Raw genomic sequence first — 10599 nt, 5'->3', positions numbered from 1 at the left:
CATGTGCCGATGTTAAATAGTTTCTCCGGTTGCACAGACCACATTATGCTACTTTGTGCGCCATGCTTGCGCCCGATTAGGCCAGTAGTTTGCACAGAGGAACGTTTTAGAACCCGTAGCCAAAGGTGCTCCATGCCTTTTTTAGCGCAATTCCCTTCTTTAAGTATGTACGACCGACTCGCCCAACAACGTGCACTCCTGTAGCCTCTAACAACGTTGCCCTCTACTCAAGCCATGCGTTAACACACTACAACTTGTGGTATCAGGCGCCTAGTTGGGCGTGAGACAACGGCATCCGTCGGGCGTCGGTGGTATAGTGGTTAGCATAGCTGCCTTCCAAGCAGTTGACCCGGGTTCGATTCCCGGCCGACGCATATTTTTTTTTTCCAACCTGCTTTATTTGTATGACGCGTTGACATAGATCTTAATAATAATAATAATAATTGCTTTTGGGGGAAAGGAAATTGCGCAGTATTTGTCTCATATATCGTTGGACACCACCGCGCCATAAGGGAAGGGATAAAGGAGGGAGTGAAAGCAGAAAGGAAGGAAGAGGTGCCGTAGTGGAGGGCTCCGGATTAATTTCGACCACCTGGGGATCTTTAACGTGCACTGACATCGCACAGCACACGGGCGCCTTAGCGTTTTTCCTCCATAAAAACGCAGCCGCCGCGGTCGGGTTCGAACCCGGGAACTCCGGATCAGTAGTCGAGCGCCCTAACCACTGAGCCACCGCGGCGGGTACATACATCTTGCTTCGCGTTTCTATGACTGCTTAGAGAACTTGACTGTCGTGTAAACCACTGGGTCACGTTGCATCCGCAGCAGAAGCAGTTCTTAATTCAGCTCGTTATAATATGCATGCAGATTCGCACTATTCAGTTCAGCTGTGGCTAAACGTACATAGGGCGGATTCGGTGTATCTTTTCTTGCCTACGTCGGGCGGATCCGATCAGCGCTTTTAAAGATTGCGCTTCAAGAAACCGACCCGAGCTCATCGGGATATGAAATACGCGCCACGTGGCGAGCGCCGATGGCGCTGGAGTTTGTTCACTTTGCCGTTGGATGGCGCAGGCTACCCAGATGGGAGAAATCTCGACTTCATTGACTGCATCGCGATGGCGCCCAAAACTCCATTGGTCCGTTTGATCTACTCTCGTTTCGGAGACGCAGGCATTAAGTTGCTCGAGCAAGCAGGGGTCACGATCCGAGCTTGATGCAGTGGCCCCCATTTCTAGGCCACATGCATAAAAACAATATTGTTAGTGAGCAGCTTAGCAGGAACCGTGGTCAAGCACTTCGTAGGCCGCGTACTGCCTTATTAATAAAACAGATTACGTCCACAACATCAGACTTCGAAAGTTCCTTGAAATCTGACCCGGCCAGCTACTGAGGTCAGTGTCTCGCGCTCGCTTTCCAACCCGGTCTTTTGACATGTCGTCTCCTCTTCCATATTTTTCGAATGTCCGTCCTTGCTCCATAACTTCGCTTCCTTGAAATAATGCCGGCTTTCGATCAGGAGTCTCGGCAAAATAAAAGTACACGAAGTACGAAGGGTCAAGGATTTGTAGCTGCGCTTTGACCTAGATCGGTCTTGTTGCACGATATGTACGCCTCCGATTGCAGTCATCTATGGTCGTCATGCTCCAGCAAGCGAACTGTACGTCTGGGAAAAACCGTGTTATTTTTTAAAGGTAGAATATCCTTGAAAAATGCGCTTGTAATAAAGTACCTAATAACTTAGAGGACTTCCTTGCATAATTTTCTGAACTGAGCGTCGGCTATTGTGCTACCTCTGCTGCTTTCTTCATACGGTACATCATTTTGTCTTTGTAACTACAAATTGAGACGGAAGGCCGTGAGGGGCGCGACATTAGAACCGGAATTAAGAACCAGGGTTGGAAGTGTATTCATTCACGGACAACGCGCTTTATACTAACTTGGGAGAAGAAATTGACTTCAAATTTCTATTAATAGGCGCACAGTTAAGAGGAATAAAAAACATAAATTGGGAACAGATAATTTTTTGCTGCTATCTCTCAGTCTAGGACACCACCTGACTTGGGACGCCAGCGGTGTGCTTACGTGAGCTCGAGACATTAGATGGATGACTTATACCTGTCACGCGTGGATGCGTTGCTTTATTATAAATGATTAAAGTCGCGAGCTTGCTGTTTATTTTTGAACCTTTCAGTTTTCTGCATTGTTCTTTTCTTGCAAAGCTGGCTTCACGGTCGGTTTTGGTGATGGAAGGTGAAAGCTCGCTTTGCGGTAGGGAAAGTATGTGCATCATAATTTCTACCATACAGTCCGGCAATTATGCATATTTAAATGTTAAAAATTTATCGCGTGGAGAGTATACATTATATTTGTTCTCATAATCGTCCACTGTAAGGCCATGCGGAACGCTGTTCTCAATATCGTGATTTTTACGCGATAGCGTATACAGCTCGTTCGGTCGTAAAGCCTTTGGCGTAGTCGGCCCCGCGTGTCGGAAATAATTGGGGACTGCGTAAAAAAAAATCGTTTCATGGCAGTTGCTGGTTCTAGTGATGGATGATTGGTTGGTATGTGATATACGATGGCGAAATAATGAAATAATCGTGATTAATTGATTAATTAAAGAAATCAGAAAAAAATGTAAAAAGGGGGGGGGGGGGGGGCTCAGGATGTCAGAATGAAAAGCCAATGCTTGATGATGCTACTTAAGAAAATCTAGTATGTAACTGATCAATTAATTAACTGAAACAATTGAAAAAAAAAATCAAAAAGGTGTCAAACTGCTCAAAATGGAAAGCCTAACCCACTACGCTATCGCTTTATACACTTAAGGCGGAGCTTATGTGTCCTCTCCAATTTTTCTTTCGCGCGATCATACTGCCTTTGCAATTACGCTACTCACTGGATGAGAGAGAAACTTTATTATTATTATTTTTTTGGCTCATGTCCGAGCCTTAGCTCACTGGATGCGTTAGCTGCTATTTCAAATTCGAAGAACATCTTTCTCGTCTGGCAACCCTAAGATGAAAACAAGGCGCTTAATATTTACGTGGCCTATGATTTGGACCTGAATTCCAGTACTCATGAGCGTAATCAAACCGCCTTAAGGGTATGACGCAATAGCGTGATGGGCTAATTCCCGTATATGCACAAAGTCATTCTATTCTTTACATTCGCAGATCCCTGGGAGTCCTGGCGCAGTGGCGCAGCGGTTAAGCGATGCGCCACTGCCCTGCGATGGCAGGTGCTGCCATCAGTGGGACTTGTGCGACACAGGTTGCTCTTGCCGAGCGACCAATCATTAATTCAACTGCCACCTTCCACGGTGGGCAGTTTGCTGACTATCCTGTGGGCAGGTTGTGATGACGTCGCAATGTCACGTGACCTAGGAGGCCCACCTGCCTCCCAGGTTGCTTCTCTGGGCACCACCGGCTAGAGCTATGGTCAGGATTTTTCGCGCACAACGCCGACACCGGATTATCTGAAGAACGGAACCTTTAACGCTATCGCGTTAATAATTCGCGTTTTTCGTGTTAATTGCGCTGAACTTTGTAACCAGTGCTGCGTGAAGGTTTTGTCCAGGATATACAAATACGGTATAAATTACAGTTGTAAGTACGCATGGAATACATTGGATACTAGTTAATATGCAAGAAAAGAGGCCCGAAATACGGACAGTATTCTCGGGCGTCAAAAATTAATCCAACTCCTCTCTGTTATCGTGCACCCTCATCGTCAGCTACTTTTTTTAGTGAACTTCATGACGCAGTTAACATGGTTCGCACGGTCTTTCTCTCGGCGTCTTTATTTGTCCTTGGCGATATTAAATCTCATCAGATTGCATTGAACTCGCAGGCACCTCACTTGTGACCTTTTACTGTGGAGGCCGACGAATTTTTAAACTTGTGCTCCATATTTTAGACCTCCCACTTACTATCACAGCCCTGCCCACTGGAATAACATCTAGCTGCTCGAACACTTTTGACTTAAATCTGGTCAGCCGCTCAGAGTACGCATCTCCTGTCACACATCAACGTGGCATGAGCGATCACTGCATGCTATCATTCTTTTTTAACGCACATGTATGAAAGTTAATTGAGCAAGTTATGATCGTGCAAGATTTCAAGAGAGATAACCTTGATGGCACGAATAATGAGCTTTCTGCAATAATTGACTTCTTTTAAGAATTTGATGACCATTGTGTGGAAGCTAACTGGGAAATTTTTTCATTCAAAGTCCACGAACTCATGGAAGAACACAGTCCTACCATCGCAATTGCCACAAACGCCCATGCGCTGTGCTGTAACACACATTAAACACATTGCAAACGAATTATGAACGAAAACGTAGCGAATATGAGACACCTAGCCTTTTAAATCGAATTCACGAATTAACCGACCTCCAAGAAAACGCTTAGAGCTTGAAGTTCGAAGATTCATACCATTATCTTCTTCATGCAAGTTAGTGTGCGACCCTTCTTAATAATCCCTTCATGAAAATCTTCTCTCATGGTTCAAACAATCCTCTCCCTCCAACAAACAATTACAATTACATTTAGATGCCCAGAATCATCGTCCTCGTTCAAGGTATTGCTAAGCTAATTGAAAGCCGATTTAATCACTCCTCTCCCGACCTATTGATATTTAACCAGCGCCCGCAGCAAGCTGTTCGAACATCTGATTTTTTTTTCGCAGTTAGTTACCTTTCCGGAGTCTAATTCAATTTCACCTTGGCTCAGCATGGCATCATTGCTCGAAAATCATCTTCGTGTTAAGCACAGCTTGTACCCCTCGCATATAAACTACGCCATATTTTAGACCTTTTGTCGCGTGCGGACTGCGCTTTTTTTAGACTAAAGCGTGTGTCAAGGTCCCCCACAAGCTATTACTTCACACGCCAAGACAGTTAACTAATGATTACAGTCTTCTTATATAAATTAAAAAAATCCTTACTGATGCTCACTGTTTATTATTATTATTATTATTATTAATAATAATAATAATAATAATAATAATAATAATAATAATAATAATTGGTTTTGGGGGGAAAGGAAATGGCGCAGTATCTGTCTCATATATCGTTGGACACCTGAACCGCGCCGTAAGGGAAGGATAAAGGAGGGAGTGAAAGAAGAAAGGAAGAGAGAGGTGCCGTAGTGGAGGGCTCCGGAATAATTTCGACCACCTGGGGATCTTTAACGTGCACTGACATCGCACAGCACACGGGCGCCTTAGCGTTTTTCCTCCATAAAAACGCAGCCGCCGCGGTCGGGTTCGAACCCGGGAACTCCGGATCAGTAGTCGAGCGCCCTAACCACTGAGCCACCGCGGCGGGGTACTGTTTATTGCAGCTAACGACCTTAACTCCCCGCTTACCCATGTATACTCTGTTATGGCGCAAGGATCTGTTCTTGGGCCAGTTTTATTATTTATCTACATAAATGTCCTGACTAAGCTCTAATATCCATATTTTTGCTGACGACTGTGTTATTTTTTTCGTAAAATAACAATAATGATGTCACTGTTCCGAAAAAAGACCTGTCTGCTATTGAGAACTGATTTAATACATGGTAATGGGCCGTACAGCAGGCCCGGGGTGCGCTCCAAAAGCACAAGCCTCACGACCCACCACAAACGGGCCTAACTGGGGTAGTGCAGAGTATAGGGCATAACCCCGGGTCGACGCTTGGCCAACGTCACCACGCGTTAAAACGTCGGTTGCCGGCATTTTAATAAAGCTATTCCTATCTTATCCTAACACACGGTAAATGAAACTGGATACTGCTATATGCAGTCATGCTTTTGTCTTGTGCCGATTCCGGTCCCTCTAATTACTACTTAAATATCATTACTTTAGAATCCGTGAACTCCTACAAATACCTCAGTGTTTATATAACAGTTAGCTCATCCTGAACTAGCCTGGATTATTTCAGTTTTCAATAATTCCATTCGCACGCTAGATTATCATCGGCGTAGTTTTAGCAGTGCTCTATCCTGCCTTAAGCTTCTGCTTTTTTAAGATAATAATACGCCCTAAACTCGACTGCGCGTCGTCAGACGCTTCCGTCTTTATTGATCCTTTCACTGTCTACAGCTCGATTCAGCGCGCGCGCACGTTGCACTGTGGTGCGCATGCGCAATAGATCCTTTGAAATCCACCAATCAGAACTCTGCTGACAGCCTCGTAGTAATATGTCTGGTTTCAAACAGGCAACTGTGAAAAGATCTATAGTTTCGCCGTAAATAAAAACGTTAAAACAAGTAAAAATAATCATGGATGATGACTGTGACGTAAATGTTATGACGTTACGCGGAAGTTTACGACGAAACTGTTCAGGGCGATTAGAGTTGCTTCGTTCTGTAAGCTGCCTGGACTGGACTATCGCCAGCCTCGTTAACTTGGCTGCCTTGGCCTGCGGCGTGCTCCACTATGTGTTAAGCGTATGAAGATTATGGCTGATGTGGGGGGCAGAGTTACAGAACGAGGAAGTGAATTTCTGTTTTCGAAACACTTTCGCCAGCTATCGTGGCGATGGTGTTTCTCTCGTCGGGCGCGATTTGGCCTCTTTGTCCGTGTTGTTCGCGCCGAAGAAGAGCCCTTTGCACCCCGTCTGTCTGCGTTTCTAGAAAAGCAGAATACGAGCGCGGCCGTCTCCACGAGGAGCGGCCTGTCTGGACAGGCTGAACCAGGTACATTTGTGTTCTTAATAAAGACAGCTGTTCTCTGTTGTTTAGCTTTCGTCATCATGCGCATAGGCTTAGTTATCACGAGATAGTTGTATAACAGCAGTGGCAGGCGCTGTGCAGCGCGACAGTTGTATACCAAAGAAAGAAGAGAAGAATTTACAGGGATCATGCAGTGTGATGCTTCATTCCAGCTTCACCAGTATGATGTTCAGTTTCGTCTTTCAAAATTTGCTTTCAAAATTTGGAGGGAACACTTAAGCTCCGCATAAAGGGCATGATGCGATAGCATAATAATGGGTCAATGCCCATATATGCGGAATTGGTCATCTTCTACTTTATATTCAGTCAGTGCACGTTAAAGATCCTCAGGTGGTCGAAATTATTCCGGAGCCCTCCACTACGGCACCTCTTTCTTCCTTTCTTCTTTCACTCCCTCTTTTATCCCTTCCCTTACGGCGCCCTGCGATGGGAGGTGCTGCCACCTATGGGGCTCGTGCGATACAGGTTGCTCTTCCCGAGTGAACAGGTTGAACCCGGTGGGCAGGTTGTGATGGCGCTACAAGGCCACGTGACCTAGGTGGCCCACCAGCCTCCTAGGTTGCTTCTCTGCGGATTTTTCGCTCACGGGCAACGACGCCGTATTTTCTGCAACATCAGCTCCTTAACGCTATCGCATTAAAAGCCGCTCAGCGACACCTCACAGACCGGCTGTACCGAAATGTGTCTGCAGTATCGTAGAAGGGCTGAACAAGGGAACCCAATGAGGAAGTTTGCTCCCGACGAACATGGGGCAGCTGTGTCTTAATTGTGTCCAGCGGTAGCTGTGTCCTGACACGTTGTTTTGAGGGTTGTCTTTGAAAAAGAAAAAAAAATCTTTTGGAAGATGACACACGCGATTACTGGATGACCCTACTGCAGGAATATGCATGTGATTTTGCTCTCCCCTTTGCCTGTTCCTCCTCGCAATGGTAACTGCGGTCGAGCTCGATAGAGTGCCCGAATGCTACCGCGCCTTTCAATTTTTCCACGAAGGGCCCTGCGCAGTCGCCTTTTCCTGAGACCTCGCTCAAACAGCTACCAACGCTGTCGGTGGTGTAGTTTTTCTGGTTAGTACCATGAACTGATTGACCCATACTCCTACCCAAGCCTTTCAATTAGCTTTCCCTGTCTCTCGTAAAGGGTTGCCTACAGCCACAGGCATATTGCTGCCGAGTCCAGAAACCTTTTCAACAACACCAAACGTGAACGTAATGCCATTTCTTTGAGGCGTCTTAAAACTGCGCTGGTTTCGGGAATTTCGCTTTATTACGCATGACAGTCGTGTCAGAACGTGTGGTCTGTCTGCTATCATCGGACACACCTCACCTCAAGAAGAAATGGGCGCAAACTGGCCATCAGTGGAGGTCCTCCAATCAATGACGTCGACCGCACAGTCGCCTTTCAGAACAACGCCTGCAGGTGCAAGGCGATTGACCGCATTGTCTTGAGCATGACAGTACAGGTCGATGTCGTCTATCGGAGGGTCTCCCTTGATATGGCATTTGCTGCTTATGAGTTCTTGAGCATTATCCGATGATATATGTGCTCTGTTTAACACTGACCTTGGAGTGCACCATTCAGTATTCTCTCTACTTCGCGTCTTGCCCGTCTTCCTCACCTCCGCTCACTCTCTTTTTCTTTTTATTTGCGCCCCGGCGTGAAATGCCCAACATGAGAAATTGCTATCCGCCAGTGCGGGCGGGCGATGCGAGCGCCGATAAGTGGGGCGGACGTGAGGCGCAACTCGAATGGCGTCTCCTTCGTCGGCACTCCGCCGGAAGCTGGGAGGCACGGCGCCGTTTGTCGCGGATCTTTTGAATTAGTTGCCCTCCATCGACAGCTCGCTCACGTATGTCGACCCTGGGAACACCGCGTGCGGCAGTTTACGTCTCGACTGCTTTCTGTTCATTTGAGTTTTTTTCTTGTTCTTGCTCGAAGGCAACGGTAGTGCGGAAGTAGGGCAGCGAATGAACCATTTTTGTTTTATAGTGTCATTTCAGTCTAACGGCACATATATTACCGCTTTGAACTCAATTCTCGCTTTTCAAGCTGCTGTGCTGACCGAGTATACGACGCACCTGTCTGCAATAAGACCCCTAGGGCACCCCGGTACATTGGCGGGACAAGGGACAGTAAGGAAGTTTCGAGACGTCCAGTGATCAAGCAGCGTGAAATTTTTGTAATTACATTTCTTTAAAAGCACTCGCGTGGCATATTGTTGTACTATTTCCGGAAACAATCTACGTGCAAACATTTTTTGAGCTATACAAGTTCACTGTCCTTGGTGTGGTAGCTTCTCCATATCTCGAGAACCTCTTGACCGCACATGCATTTTTTTTACCGTTAAAAACCGGAAATCACTGGAGGCCTGGTTAGGTGTGAGCAGCACATGTAGTTGGGGATGTTGATGCATATTCAGGAAAGATGCAGGAGTGCAACGTACGAACACGGACAGAGTGAGGGGGCGGGAGAGTGAGTGAGATACGTTTGTTACCGAGCGTTCGTACTCTCTCCACACTTTGTCCGTGTTCGTATCTTTTCACTCTGTATAGTTTATGAATAGGTCTGTTTGGCAGATGGGTCATAAGCTTTGTCTTTGTGAACTCAAGGAACTGAATGGCGATGCTGCCTTTTGCGCTGGGATGCATCGTCGTAGTTCGAGGTGACCCCAGACAGTCTTGTCCTTGGCAGCCGTTCTAAAACTTGACGAAAACATTTTGCTTGCATGCTACGTATCTCTTGGCAGCAGCAGGCCTTTTAACGCGATAGCGCTAAGGCTCCCGTTCTGCTGAAAATTCGTCGTTGTCGTCGGCGGCGTTTCGAGCAAAAAATTGGTCGGGGTAGGGTGGCCCACCCTATTCACTCCGGGTGGATACCCTTTGGCCAACGTAGGGCACAAGATTCTGCTCAACGTCGCTCAACCCGCCCTGGTTGAAAAATGGGCCGGCCACGTGACATTGTCACGTCATCCTATATCACGTGACTTTGTGACGTCGTCATAACGTGCCCACCAGAATGTGAGCAAACTGCCCACCAAGGCAGGTGACAGATTAATTATTGATTGGTCGCTATAGGCTGGCCGAGTAACCTCGATCCCATAGCCCCGCCAGTGGCAGCACCTGCCATCGCAGGCCAGTGGCGCATCGTTTCACTGCTGCGCCTAGAGTTTTATGAGGACTCCCAGGGATATGTGAACGTAAAGCAGAGAAGACCAATTCCGCAAATATGGACATTGACCGTTAACGCTTCCGCGTCATACCGTTAAGGTGGAGCTTATAAGTGTCCGCTCCAGTTTTTTTTTCCCCAGAGAAGCAGTTGCGACATGACTGCTTTTGACGAAGAATAGTCGTTGCCATTCTTTTGCCGACACTCTGGGGTCACTTCAGTTTTGTTGAGGGATATCCATCGGATAGAATCAGAACTGTGGACTGACGCTTATGCACCGCGTCGTTCTGGTAAATCTAGGTTCATCACCTGTGTAAGGTACCAGAAACACGTCTCGTGTTTGCTGCGTCGAATCTGACCGTCATTCGCTCCATTCAACACTGGTGAGCTTTCGCTCATAGTCCCCAAAGCATGGGGCACCCATCGGGACGAAACTTTGCTCGCACCGGATATTTGACGTCCGGCGATGCAGTCTTTAGTGCCGCTTATAATGTCCATAAATGTCACTGATTTATTCTGGTGTAAAACTTCTTTTCACATGCGGTGATATATCCCTCAGTGCAGTCGCCGGGGCCCGCTCCTCTCCCTTGTATTTTTCAAGAAGTTCGCAGGAAGCGGAATCAGAGATGTGAATTAAATGCGGGCCACGGCACATCCTTCGCTAAATGTACAAATTTACCCCAACAGACACGGCAAAATGTTGCACGTT

General features: G+C 46.8%; 1 non-coding gene across 1 annotated transcript; it reads left to right on the top strand.

The window, feature by feature from the left end:
• Positions 1–302: 302 nt before the first annotated feature.
• On the top strand, positions 303–374 carry TRNAG-UCC (transfer RNA glycine (anticodon UCC)). Its single transcript has one exon. It is a non-coding gene; the product is annotated as a tRNA-Gly (tRNA).
• Positions 375–10599: the final 10225 nt, after the last annotated feature.

This window comes from Amblyomma americanum, chromosome 7 (assembly GCF_052857255.1).
Source record: "Amblyomma americanum isolate KBUSLIRL-KWMA chromosome 7, ASM5285725v1, whole genome shotgun sequence".
Taxonomy (NCBI): domain Eukaryota; kingdom Metazoa; phylum Arthropoda; class Arachnida; order Ixodida; family Ixodidae; genus Amblyomma; species Amblyomma americanum.
The sequence above is the reverse complement of the archived record's forward strand: the minus strand, read 5'-3'. Positions and strand labels throughout refer to the sequence as shown.